The sequence below is a fragment of the Canis lupus genome, chromosome 33 (genome assembly GCF_048164855.1).
Source record: "Canis lupus baileyi chromosome 33, mCanLup2.hap1, whole genome shotgun sequence".
Classification (NCBI taxonomy): Eukaryota; Metazoa; Chordata; class Mammalia; order Carnivora; family Canidae; genus Canis; species Canis lupus.
This window is the reverse complement of record NC_132870.1, coordinates 28403923-28416047: the sequence shown is the minus strand read 5'-3', so window position 1 is coordinate 28416047 and position 12125 is coordinate 28403923. Positions and strand designations below refer to the sequence as shown.

General features: G+C 43.9%; 1 protein-coding gene across 22 annotated transcripts in view; it reads right to left on the bottom strand.

Annotated features, from left to right (window-relative positions):
- The window catches only part of SGMS2 (sphingomyelin synthase 2), a 130564-nt gene that overhangs the window by 79693 nt on the left and 38746 nt on the right, over nucleotides 1-12125 (bottom strand). For 4 of the 22 annotated variants that reach the window (XM_072809930.1, XM_072809936.1, XM_072809932.1 and 1 more), the window contains exon 1: nucleotides 2421-3843. The exons of 10 other annotated variants lie outside the window; for them this stretch is intronic. The gene's annotated coding sequence lies outside the window, so the exon portion shown is untranslated. Of the gene's footprint in view, nucleotides 1-1201; nucleotides 1750-1977; nucleotides 2159-2420; nucleotides 3844-12125 lie in introns of those variants that run through there. 8 more of the 22 variants (XM_072809929.1, XM_072809934.1, XM_072809931.1 and 5 more) reach the window with 2 other exon arrangements.

The following is a 12125-nucleotide window of genomic DNA, read 5'->3' as shown; positions in this document are numbered from 1 at the left end:
TAGTACCTACTGTAGTGGCTAGAATATAGTAGCTTCTCACTAAATGTTTAACAACTGAATGAAGTGAATAAATGTGATAGTTCAGGTTAGAGGCTTCAATTCCTCCATAAGAGAACTAAGGTGGGTAGGCTACTCTCATCCAAAACTATCTAAAATTCTCAGTAATTGTCACTTTCTCCCAAAAAAACCCTAAAAGTATCACTTCTTTAAAAAAGAAAGTTCCCATTTGTATTCCATTGTATATTTTAATAGATGTAAGATTAATCCTATTTTGCCCCATATTTTGTTTAAAGTCCTCCCCAATTTCCAGAGTTTAAGTCACTTGCTCAAATATGGCAAGTAAGTTACCACCAGATAGCCTCCTGGATTCCAAGGCCCCCAAGACCTTTCCACATCAGGTGGTATTAAAAACCTGTGACCTTTAACCCTAAAAGCTGTTGTAGATATGGTTAAGAACAAATCTTTCCAATAACAGCCAAGCAAATACTTCCTATCCTTCCAAATAGTTCCTCGGGCTTTTGTAAGATCCCAGGAGAAGAGAAACTGAGGCCAGGAGGCAGCAACCCAAAGGTGTCCAGTATTTCCCTCCAGGTTCCTAAGTCAACCGGCTTTACTTAAAAATGAAAACTAAAGAAACCAAATTAAATATTAACTCGTAAAACAACACTTCAACCAGAAGACTACTGTGAGGTAAGACAAGGGACAAATCAAGGAAAGGACTATAAAAAGGAAATTCCGTACTGCCTATTTGGAGAAAAAAATTTAAAAAAGGTTAAGGTTAGAGTTTTCCATCTGTCCAGTCTTCCTGCAAATTCTAGGTTTGTCACTTTTCACTGGTTGCTCTCAGTTTAAACAGCAATCGACAGTTCCAGTGAAACCGGGTTGCAACCAAAAGCCTTTCAGGTATCCACAACGAAATGCTTAACTTCCTGAAGATCCAAGGAACTTGCCAAAGGATTTCCCAGGCTGAACCTCAGCCCACCAGGTTTATAGGCAGGAAATTTTGTGGACATTAATTGGTTGTCAGCCATGCCAGCTCTGGAATACACCATTATTTATATGTAAACAGTTACAATTTGTTGGGGTCTGCTTTGTGCCAGACACTATGAGAGTAATGAGGGTTTTAAAGCGAGAGAGACCTATCATCTGTAGTTACAGTCCCATTTTACTGAGTCAATGTTTAACAGAACTTAGAACCTACCGTTAATAGATGAGACTAAGAGTGACGCCAAGGATTTGCAAAGTTCACATTCAAAATCCATGCCCAACCTAGAGTCACTGCACAGTCGAAGCTCTTCAAAATGTAGCATAAACGTCAAAACGTTTTGAGGTCATATTAGAGCAGACAAGATGAAACGGAAGAACGGCAAAGATTGAAAATAGAAATAAAAGATTACAGCACATCCGAGTTGTTTCAAGAGGTGGCCGCGGGTTATTGACGACGATCCGGATCTGGGAGGGGTAGACGGGTCCATGCCCACCCATCCGCGCGGAGAAGCCAACCCTCCCTTTTCCTTGAGCGGAGTGGCTCGGGGATGCCAAGGTTTGAGGGTGGGCAGCCCAGGGCTGGACTACTGCTGTTCACACATCGTCAGTAAGTGGCTCTCGGAAGAGAGCAAGACCGTCCCTCCTCCACCTTCTGAACTTCAGTCCTGCCCTCCCGAGTGGCTTGGACAAGGTATGGTTTAATCTGGGTCCTTTCCACGCCAGGACCGAGTTACCCCGAAAAATGGTTGCAAATGAATGAGACGAAAGCTCAGCGCAAGGAGACTCAGCCACACAGCCAACCCCCTTCCCAGGCAACACGGACCAAGGATGCCCTGGGGCGGGCGGGGCGCGCGGGGGCCGAATTAGAGCCACGTCCGCGCTCGCCACCCACCTTCCCCCTCCCCGCGCGGCGCCCGGCGCGCGCTCCTCTGCCCAGTCCACCCCCCCCCCCGCCCCACCTCCGCGCCGGCCCCTCCGGGCGCTCCTTACCGCTCCCAGCTGGGGCTCCCGCCGCTGCCAGCCCGGAGGCACCGGCTCCCAGGCGCGGACTCGGCCGGGGGACGGAGCCCGCCGCCGCAGCCACCCCCCGCCCCCCGCACCGAAGCCGCTAGAAAGTTTGCTCGGGGGTCTGTCCGTGCGCGCCGCGGCCCCGCTCTCCCGCTCTCCCGCTGCCTCCCGCTGCCTCCCGCGGCCGCCGCCCCCGAGGCCGCTGCCCGCGGCGCTGCAGCACGGCCGGGCTCGGCGGCCGAGGACGGCTCCGTGCGCGCCGAGGGCGGGGTCTCCCCGCCCGCTCGGCCCGCGGCGCGGCGCGGCGCTCGGTGTTTACCGCGGCCCGGCAGCCCGCTCTCCCCGCCCGCCGCCCTGCGCGCTCCTGACATCATTCATTCTCTCACACCCTCGCCCGCCCACTCCATTTCCAAACAGTGACTCACCCGGCCGGGTGGCGGCAGCGCCCGCTCCCGCTGCCGTGGCTGTCCAAGGCGCCGAGCAGAGCTCGACAAACCGGTGCGACTTCTTAAGGAGAAACCCCAGCCGACTCTCCCGGGGCTCAGCCACTAAAGGTGCAGGGAAGGAGGGGCTTGGCAGGCAGGGCCGATTGGCTCCCGGCGGAGAGCCCCAGGGCCCGGAGCAGACCTCCCGCACCCGTGGCCGAGCTCAATCTGGGGAAAGTTCTTTGGGTGCCACTCCCGGCAACTTTTAAGGATGGGGCCGGGAAGGGATCACCCTCCCCCCCTCCCCCGCGCCCACACCTTGCCTTATTCAGGAACGGCTTCCTGACTTGGGCGTGGGTGGGCTTGGGGACGTCAGCGGTTATTCCAAGGGTGTTTGCCCAGGCCTGCGTCGCGGAGGTGGGGTTCCAAACCTCCCGGGGTGGCCTGGCAGGGTTAGTCCGCTGGACGGCTAACTCTAGGTGTGAGCTGGAAGGGTGCTCCAAGTTAATGAGGCTAATAATACTTTCCCTTCGGTGACTAACTACCATGTCATTCGTCCTGTTAATTGATTTGCTTCTCTTTAAGGACAAGCGACCGTAACCAAAATAAACAGTTGAAAGAGTAGTTCTTTGCTCAAGTGAACGTTGCGCTCTTCCGCAGCTTTTGGAGCACAGGGCGCTGGGGCCTGCGGTTTCTTTGATGAGCTCAGCAGTTATGTTTTTAGAAGGGTGTTGCCTTCTTAAAAAATGGTCAAGGCTCTAGGTTTCTTGGAGTTGCTATTCATACACCTGCTGGGCAGTTTTCAAAGTAAACAAGGTCAGTCTCAGATTCTAACTAGGATGGATTAGAATGTGGCCAAACCTTGATTGAATTTAAATGACGATTATTTTATGTTTGTTTTCTACTTCTGGACAGGGTAATGATTGGTAATGATTAGAATTTGCACTGGCTTGTGGGTGATTCTATATAATAAAACAAAAATAATCCAGAGGCAGCTCTAGGTGCCTATCGCAGAAATCATGAAAGTAAACAACCCTTTATCTATGGTAATTAAAAACCACTCTAATGAAAAAATATGCAGGGCAGTACCAAAGCACATAAGTATAAGAGGCCACATCAGAAGTTTCCCCCAAAAGAAGAGGCTCCCAAAATTAATCAAAGGTTTGGCATCACTGTGGTGAAAATGCACTCATTTAAAGCTACAGAAAAGTAAGGGGCACCTGGGTGGCTCAGTCGGTTCAGCCTTCCAACTCTGGTTTCAGCTCAGGTCATGGTCTAGGGGTTGTGGGATGGAGCTCCTCCTCTGCTCACTTCTTCTCAGGGAGTCTGCTTGAGATTCTCTCTCCTTCTCCCTCTGCTTCTGCCAATGCCCTGTTCTCTCTTTTTCTCTCTCAAATAAATAAATAAATCTTAAAAAAACAAAACAAAACAACAACAACAAAAAAACTACAGAAAGGTAAGAACCCAGAAGAGAACACCAACAATTGAAGTTTATTTTCCTTGGGTTCATCTTTCCTTTTCAGGAGGAGTTCATGTTCAATTTTACAAAGCCTAGGCATCTTGCCCAGAGGACAATAGCAAATAGATTAGTTTGCTGGGATGCAGTCAAAGTAAATGGATATTCAAACCAACATTTTTTTTTTTGTAGAGAATCACAGACCTAATCAGAAGCTTGAATATCCTGTCCATTGGTAACACAAAGGGACTGCATTCTAATGCATAGCCACAAGCAAGTTTGGGTGAATATCCTATAAGGTTCAAGTATTTGGACATTATGGAGAGAAGTATAAAGTTTTCTACAGTTCTCAAAAAATGATGTTGTGGGCTTTTGGGCCTATACACAAGGATGAAATTTAAAAAGCTCAGAACAAAGCCTGACATCCTGCTGTCTTGCTATATGAAGTAAATCTTGCAGCTCCATCTGGGGAGGGCCCCTCTTTGTATGGAAGGCTGTTTTTTTGTTGTTGTTTTCTTTTCTTTTCTTTTTAAAGATTTGCTTATTTATTCATGAGAGACACAGACTGAAGGAGAGAGAGGCAGAGACATAGGCAGAGGGAGAAGCAGGCTCTCCACAGGAGCCCGATGCAGAACTCGATCCTGGATCCCAGGATCATGACCTAAGCCAAAGGTTCACCCAACTGCTGAACCACCAGGCATCCCATGTATGGAAGGCTGTTTAATGGATAGTTCTGGATTTGTGGTTATTAATGTGCCTTGATTTAAATATTATGAAATAAATAATTAGGTCATTTTATTATTCACTTAAATATTCTCCAGTAAATGTAATGGTGTAATTGTGATTGAGTTGCATGAACTTTTTACATTTTATTCATTGTTAACATATGAGAAAGCAAGTTATTCATCTTAATTTCTATGTTGTGAAAAATAGTAACTTGTCCTTCTCACAGAAAGAGATTTTTTTTTTAACTTTTTGTTCTTACAATGTATCAAAGTTTCCTAAGTACTAGATTTAGTCACCTTCCAAAAATTATAGTTGCTGAATGCTTTACGGGAAGGAAAGAGCTGGCCAGCGTGTTCTTGTCAATTTTTTCTAAACCAATGCATAGTGTAAATATCATTTTATAGATATTTCTTTGTTATGATAAAACATACTGATTGTTAGGGAAACATTTGTAGTACTTAACTCCTTATAATAACTCCTACTTTGGACATAACCTAAATCATTGACTCAATCAACAATGGTTATTGAGTTCCTACTTTGTGCCCATGCTGCTTATCTAAGAATCACCATGTGCATCTTCTAAACATCAGTCTCACAATGGAAAGTTTTCTTTAAAAATTTTTGCATAAGAAAAAAAAATTTTTTTGCATAAGAATGTTTATTGCAGCATTATTTATGATTTTTTCCAGGGTCCAGTGTAGTGCCTGTCATGTAGTATTCAATGAGTGAAATAAACAAATGAACAAAACAAACCAATAGTGAAGTAACTCCATGTTATGGGAAATTATGTAGGCAATAAAATAAAATAATCCCATAGGCTCTGACTTTAGAAAACTGTCCTTGTTGGGATGCGTGGGTGGCACAATTGGTTAAGTGTCTGACTCTTGATTTTGGCTCAGGTCATGATCTCAGGGTTGTGAGATCAAGCCCAGGGTTGGGCTCTGTGCTCACCACAGGGTCTGCTTAAAATTCTCTCTCCCTCTGCCTCTCCTGTTGGTGTATGTGCTCTCTCTATATCTGAAATCAATCAATGAAGGAAGGAAGGAAGGAAGGAAGGAAGGAAGGAAGGAAAACTGTCCTTATTAGTGACAAATATAAGCAGTGAAGGAGCAGAGGGAAAATACACACGGCAGACACACACACCTTTTTTGGCAAACACCACTCCCATGAAAAAAATACAGAACCAAACTATATTACCTCGTGACAATGAGATACAGAAGGGCAGAGTGTGAAGAAGAAACTTGTACTTTTGGACTATTTTTCTATGAAAACCTGTATTATTTTTGAAATTAAAAATAGCAACATAAGCAACATTAGAACTTAAGAAGACAGTTCTAGGAGTTCATGACATAGGAGGTCTATAGTCTCATTGGAGAGACAATGATAGCCAGAACAACTAGAGAATAAGGCTGTTTACCTTCTGGATTTGGAATTTAGATGCTCATTTTTGCCAGGCCCATCCAGACCAAACACCTATGATTTACTGAGTACTTATTATATGCCAGGGACTAAGCTGTATTATCTCATTTAATCCTTTAACCAATGATATGAGGTAGGTACTCAAAATCCCCTCCTCTTCATAGGAGGTAACCAAAGATAAGAGAGATTATTATTCTCCTAAGATCACATTGAAGTAAGTGATATCACTAGGGCATAAAACCAGTACTTCTGGCTTCAAAGAGCATAGTTTTGTTTTTTGTTTGTTTGTTTGTTTGTTTGTTTGTTTTGAGAGAGAGAGAGCACAAGGGCACCTGCATGGGGAGGGAGGGCAGAGGGAGAGGGAGAAGCAGACTCTCTGATGAGCACAGAAAGCCCAATGTGGGGCTCCATCCTGGAATGCTGAGACCATGACATAAGTGGAACTGGAGATATAAATTTTAGAATAAAAAATAAATAAATAAATAAATTTTAGAATAGTCAGCATGGGAAAGATAATGAGGAGGCCACTGGGAAAAAAATGAGACGGCCTGGAAATAGGGTCCAGAGTAAAAAGGGAAGAGGTCCAAGAAAGGGCCCAACATTAAAGGGTTGGCAAAGGAGAACACTGCAGATGGGCCTGAAAACACAAAACTGGTGGGGGGGAAACTAGGAGAATGAAGTGTTAAGGAAATTGAGGAGGAACAGCTCCTCAACCACAGGAGGGAAAAGGGCAAAAAAGCAGCATGGGAATCACGTTTGTAGACTGCTTCTAAGAAGTTAAAATTCTTGCTCTCCATGCTTCCATTTTTCTGTGAGTTTGGAGGTGTGTATCAGTTTTCACTTGCTGCTGTAACAAATTACAAACTTACTAGCTTGAAACAACACAAGGTATTAGCTCACCATTCTGCAGGTCAGTAGTCCTCCAGATTCTGCTGGTTTCTCAGCTCTGGGTTTCACCAGGACTGAAATCAAGGTGTCGACAAGCAGGGCTCTTATCAGTAGGCTCTGGCAAGCTTCCAGATCCATTCAGGCTGTTAGCAGAATCCAGTTCCCTCTCGCTGCAGGATCAAGGTCTCTGTGTTGCTCTGCTGGCTGTCAACTGGGAGCCACCTTGCTAGAGGCTGTCCCAGAGCCAGCTAGAGGCTGTCCCAGAGCCAGCAACGGAGTGTGGAATCCTTCTCACAACTGGAATCTTTCTGACTTCTCGTCCTGCTGCATCTCTTTGCCTCAGCTAGAGAAATTTTCCTGCTTTTAAAGGACTTGTGTGACTACATTGGGCCCACCTGGATAATTCAAGCTACTCTTTCTATAGTAAAGCCCATAATGTTAATCACATCTACAAAGTCCCTTTTGCCATGTGACCTAACATGTTCCAGGAATTAGGGTGTGGACATCTCTGGGGTCCCATTCTGCAGACCACAAGGTGACATCGTCAACTGAGAGTAAGGAAGTGGGAGCCGTGGGTGGTTTTAGAAAGAATGAAACCAGTTTAAAGTAGTCACACTGAAGAATAAGAATATGAAGTGACTAGGGGCGCCTGGGTAGCTCAACCTGTTAAGCATCTGCCTTCGGATCAGGTCAGGATCCTGGAGTCCTGGAACCGAGCCCCACCTTGGGCTCCCTGCTCAGCAGGGGAGTCTGCTTCTCTCTCCCTCTGCTCCTAATCCTGTTCCTTCTCTCTCTTGCTCACTCTCAAATAAATAAAATCTTTTATTTAATTTTTTAAATATTTTTTGATTATTTATTTATTCATGAGAGAGAGAGAGAGAGGCAGAGACACAGGCAGATGGAGAAGCAGGCTCCATGCAGGGAGCCCGATGCGGGACTTGATCCCAGGACTCCAGGATCATGCCCTGGGTGGAAGGCAGGCTCTAAACCGCTGAGCCATCCAGGCGTCCCTAAATAAAATCTTTTTAAAAAAGGACATTAACTAGAAAAAACATAAATTTGGGAGATGGTACTGAAGACTGAAGTCATGGCCCTAGTGGTATAAGAATGTCCTTCTCTAGCAGTGCTCAAACACGGGGTACCAGCAGGCATAATGGGGGTGGTAGATGAGATAGACAGGAGGGAGGGAGTTTAGGACAGTGTCGATGAAGTAATGGATTAGGGAATAAAAGATGGTCAAGGAGAAAAGCAAAAGGAGGAGGGGGCTGATGGATAAGGGAAAAGTAAAAGGATTTGTAGCCTGGAGATCCTGTAGACATTGCAGAAATGGGAACTAGGGGAAAGAGAGAAGAATTTGGAAACACGGGAGATTGGGTGGTGAGATTTATGAACTACTTATCTGAGCAGTTTGTGCAATGGCAGGGCCTGAAATGTGGGTGGATGAGGTGGAGGGAAGAAGAGAAATTGTTGAGGGCACTAGAAGAACAATTCTCATGGATGCTGAAGTTACCCAGAATGAGGGCCAGACAAGGGGCAGAAAAGATGACAGTAAATAAGGTGCCAAACAATTAATAATGAGTTGAACGAGGAAAGAAAGAAGATAGTATAGAAGATGTGAATGCCTCAAATGAGCAGGGCACTTTATGAAAGCCTGGCATAATCTCAGTCCAGAAGTATCTCTAGAAATCAAAGAGACACAGACCCTACTTTTCAACTTCAAAGTACATAGAGTATGAGAAGATAATTGGATATCTTTGACAGGCTGCAGGGAAAGCATATCCCCAGATTGCAGTTAAGGCCAAAAAATATAAGGGATATTTAGAGACACAATTGAGCAGATAGGAGAATTTGTGATCATAAAGTAGGAATTTCAAAGGTTATAGGAGTAGGGTTTAGGGAGCCATGGGTAGATTCAGGGAGATCTGGGAAAATCACAGAGTATTATAGAAATAAGTATATGGAAATATGTATGGAGATAGAAGAGGCAGGTGAGTGGGGTGGAGGAGGTTTTCTCCCTAAACTCACCCCCCTCCCTACCTTTTCTGGAGGGGACAGCTTGATCTTTTCCCAAAGCCAGGGCAGTAAAAGGTAGTCTTGTGTAATATAACTAAAGGCTGAAGAGGAGACCTACTTATTTAGCATAATAGAATTCAGGAGATATATCAAGCAGAGATTAATCTCAGTGCAAATGTTCTCATTTTGTATTAGCTGTCCCATTCAGAGGCCAAATTACTATAAGAATCCCTCCTCCTCTCCTTTTCCTCTCTTAGGATCCAAAAGCCACTAACTGGCCCCTAACTACCTGCACTTAGATATGCTTGACAGTGAATGACAAATCGTGACAATGTTTTGGGAATAGGCAGGAGAAAATAGGTTTAAAATTCTGAACAGCTCTCTTTGAGGAAGAAAAAGAGAAAGATCCAGTAGGGGTGGAGGTTGGGGGGCCATGCTTTACTGGTCAAGATAGGAAGCCACGGAGTCAATTAGGATAGTGCACAGCTCTGGATGGAGCAGGTATGGAAAGGGAATAAATTGATTGGGCTGAAGAAAACAGTACCGAGTCCTCTCCCAGTACCACTCAGGAGAATCTTGAAATAGAGTATTTGGACCAGAAGTAAGGGCAGGTCTAATTTCTGGGGTCTGGGCTAATGTAAAGATTGCTTTGTTTTTACTGTATGCCACTCACTTCTACCATAAAGGGGTAAGTGTTGGGACTACATGAGAAATGGCAGAGAGTTCTGAGAGTCTCCTGGAGGGTAGTGGGAACAAGTGCCTTAGAAAAACACAGCAACAGCAGCAGCAGCAAAAAATGATGACAGTGACTTGATTCATAAGAATCATCATCATGTGAAGCCCCCACCCATGACTTAATCCATCTTCAGGGGAGGGATTCCAGACATCATTTTAAGTCAGTGCCTGAAATGATTTTTTAAAAATTTTATTTATTTGAGAATGAGAGAGCACAAACCGGGGGGAGAGACAGAGGGAGAGGGAGAAGCAGGCACCCCAACTGAGCAGTGAGCCCAATGTGGGGCTCGATTTCAGGACCCTGTGATCATGACCTGAGCCCAAGGCAGACACTTAACCAACTGAGCCACCCAGGCATCCCGCCTTAGATAATTCTAATGTTGAGAAAAAATTGGACAATTTCAGCCCAAGGCAAGGATTCTCTACCTTTTTTTCCTATATTGTTGAGCAAATTACACTCTTCCTAAAGAAATACTAATTTTAAATCTGGCATCATGCCATCCTGGAAGGGACTATCGGAATCACAAGGCAGGCTAGGTTAGGTAAGAGGCAGAGGGAGAAGGGAGGGTGGACTTTAGCTGTAACCAGCTTTCCCAGGGACACTGAGGCTTCTTTTCAATAGGGAAGGTCATGCTCCCACCCCCAATTCTACTCCCAACCTCCTTCCCTGTGTGAGTCACTGGTCCAGACTAGTCTGCAGGAAGAAAATTTACTAACAAGCTTAATAGTTATATTCTAATGTTTAGAGTGTTCTGTGACTATAATTCTTGTGAGTCAGTCTCTAATAGGCCAGTCACCTTGCATTCTAGCAAAGTTGAATTTTAAGCCAACTAAACTAAAGCCCAGACTTCACAGCCTGGTGCTCAAACCAGGAAAGTAACCCCTTCCTTATAGGACACATCTGGACAGCCTGCTTACCTCCTAGGCCACATGCACTTTCTCCTTTGGCTGCCTCTCCAAATGTTCCTCCTGGTTCTATTCCAATTAGAATGTGCACGCACACATCTTCCTCCACACAGTTTATCAGGGCACTATATTTGATTATATCACCTTACCCCCAACTTGCCCTTCTTAAAAGGAGTGGGACTTGAATTGCAGATTAAACATATATTTTTTTCTCTAATTTAAAATGTGAAGGAGGATGATATTGCTGGAGGACATGCTAACTTTATGCAGATCTGACTTCCCAGCTGTTAGTTCAGACTAAAATGTCTAATAGGAAGGGTACAAAGTCTGCCTCTTTATACAAGCCCTTTCTACGATGAAAGGAGGTAATAACTGTGTAGTGTTGTGCTTTCTATGTGACAGTGTCCAGCCAATACCTTAATTATGTAATAAATACTATAACAACCATATGTATATCATATAAAACTTTCTGGTAACTAAATATAGTCAGGAATGAAGAGATATGGAAAGTGAATAAGATGAAAATCTTTGGCTTCTCAGTTTTTTCAATTCTAATCTTTGGTGTGTTTTCAGGCAGTGGCCACTAAAGATTGTATCATATATACAATTATAATTTTCACATTAAATAACACCTGCTTTTATACTAATGTCACTGAAAAGAAGCCAGACTACTTTCATATATCACTAACTCATTTATTAAATCTTTACAACATCCTCTTAGATTCTGATGGCTCCTTAGTCTGCAGTCAATATTTAATCTGAATGTTTTAAGATTCAGAAGCAAGCAATTGCCTATGATAATTTTTAAAAACATTTCCTATTTTCTTTTGTGTTTTTAAAATCCATTGTTTTCTGCTTAATTTAACATTATATCACCCACTCCTACCCCTAACTTGCCATTCTTCATTCTCTCCTTCACTTGCCCTTTCTTAGCTAATTCTTATAAATTAATCTTGTCCTTCTTTTAACCATCTATTTCTTGGTCTGGTTTCATTCATTATATCTACTTTTCTTCCAATTAAATTTGAAGGGAGAAAATTTATCTTATTTATTATATGTATTCTAGGTTTCTCCACTTAGCCACCTGTTGCTACTCTATAAATACATTTGATTAACTGCACTTTTCATCTATATTGAGTCCATCTATCCCATAAGCATTTATCAAGTACCTACTATATGCTGAGTTTTATAAGGGAGACCAAAGGTGTAGCATATATCCCTGGTTTCAAAGTGTTCTCAACACAGGAGCACCTGGGTGACTCATTAGTTTAAGGGTCAGACTTTTGATTTCATCTCAGGAAATGATCTCAGGGTGTTGAGATCAGCCCCTTGCTCAGTCTGTTGGTCTGCTGTAGGTCCCCCCCCCCCCGCCCCCATTCATGTGTGCTTCCTAAATCAATCAATTTTCAAAGTGTTCTCAATACAGTTGGGAAAATAATATGAACACATTAGAATTACATTTATCAGAATGTGATCATATTTCACTCAGAAACAGTTAATATATTTATTTCACATTTATTTTCAAAGGTTTTTGCCCCATCTCATGGACTGCATGACAACCT